We start from the raw sequence: 2127 nt of genomic DNA, 5'->3' as shown, positions 1-2127 counted from the left end.
AATTTCCTACCCCTCTCAAATTGCCCTCCCCCCCCCCCGTCCTCTCTTGCAGTACACATTTACTGGAAATTATTTTGTTGGGTTTTGATTAGTATTCTAAGAAACATAGGGTATTTTCACTCTCCATGAACTCTGACACTTCAGATAATTCATTTGTACCTCCTTGCATACCATCCAGTGTGTTTACTTTTACATTAATAGGCACCTTGTACCTACCACAAATGAGGAAAATCATGCAGCCTAAGTTTTTCTGGGTCTGCTTTATTTCACTGAATATGATTATTTCTAAGTGTTTCATTTTCCTTAAGAATGGTGCTATATTATTCTTTCTTATGGATGAACAGAACTCCATTATGTATGTATATATGTATGCATATATGTGTATATATACATATGTATATATATGTATGTATGTATACATACATACATATATATATATATATATATATGCATACATACTTGTGATTAGGGATCAATAAAATTATATATATAACTTATATGTATATATAATACATATATACATATGTAATTCTTGATCTCTTTTTACAATGAGAGTCATCTGAGCTGATTCCATATGTTGGCTACAGAAAATAATGTAACATAAACATGTTTGTTCTGATAGCTTCAGTGTGGCCTTGTTTCTGCTCTATTGGATAAATGCTCTTAAGTGGAATAGCTGGATCATAGGGTAGCTCTCTATTCGGTTCTGTTGGCAACTTCCATAGTGTTTTCCAAAGTGGTTGAACAAGATTACATTCCCACCAACAGTGTAATAGAGTTTCCTTTGGGCCACAACCCTATCAGTATCTGTGATTGTTCGTTTTTTCATGACATTGTAACAGGAGTGAGATGAATCTCAGTTGTGTTTGGATTTGCATTTCTTTTATGGAGAGAGATGTGTATATTTGTCATTCTTACGACTTCTAAGAAGTTATCTTTAAATCTTTATCCCATATATTAATTGGGTTCTTGTTTGTTTGAGGGTTTATTTTTGTTGGGTTTAACTTATTGATCTCTAACTATGGGTCTGATGCTTAGCTAGTAAAAATATTCTTCCATTCTGTTCTCTTTATATCCTGCTAACTTTTCTTTTGCTATGAAGAAACAACTTCAGTATGAAGCAATTCCATTGATCCAGAAAAAATAATATTACACCATTCATAAGGAAAGGGAAAGACTTGGAACAAACTTATAGAAAGAAACTTTAGAAAACAAAACTTATAGAAAGAAAGACTCAAATATATATAGGTTATCTGATTTCCCTCATTTGTTGTATTAGAATGTGCCTATAATTCTATAAGTAAACACAGTTGGATGGTAAAAGAAAGAACATTACACTTAGACATCATAAATTACAAAAGATTCTAAACATTTATACAGTGAGCTCAAAGGAGGATGCTCTTTGGAGAGTATCACAAATTCTCAATAGCTATATGAATATTATCATATAAAATAATGTTCATCAAAATGACCTTCAAGAAATGATAATGAGGGTTCTTTTATTTTTTTTTTATTTTTCCTTCTGTCTTCTGAAGCTGGTTATTTTTTTGTACCTTTGGTCTTATATGTAAGTTTGAAAAGTGCAAGGGGGAACAGAAATGGCGGGACAAAGGGTGAACAAATGCAGCAGTGCTACTCAATAGACACTATATTAAAACTGAACTATACAACTTGGGGGCAGGGAGGTTGAAAGGGAAAAACTGGGAGAAGATGAGGGAAGAGGTGACACTGTTCAAAAAGAAATGTATTCATTATCTGACTTATGTAATTGTATCCCTTCTGTACATCATTTTTACAAATTTAAAATGGACCTCATAAACAGGCCAGAGTAGCTATACTAGTATTAGATAAAATAAGATTTATTGGTTTTTTTTTTTTTGTTTTTTTTTTTTTTTGTCGGTCGTGGGCTTGAACTCTGGGCCTGAGTGCTGTCCCTCAGCTCTTCAGCTCAAGGCAAGCGCTCTACCACTTGAGCTACAGCGCCACTTCCGGTTTTCTGGTGGTTTATTGGAGATAGGAGTTTCACGGTCTCTCTTGCCCGGGCTGGCTTTGAACCGCTATCCTCAGATCTCACCCTCCTGAGTAGCTAGGATTACAGGCGTGAGCCACCAGCGCCCGGCTAAAATA

Source organism: Dipodomys merriami, unplaced genomic scaffold, assembly GCF_024711535.1.
Source record: "Dipodomys merriami isolate MVZ:Mamm:240054 unplaced genomic scaffold, mDipMer1.0.p SCAF_54, whole genome shotgun sequence".
Taxonomy (NCBI): domain Eukaryota; kingdom Metazoa; phylum Chordata; class Mammalia; order Rodentia; family Heteromyidae; genus Dipodomys; species Dipodomys merriami.
Note: the sequence above shows the minus strand (reverse complement) of the source record.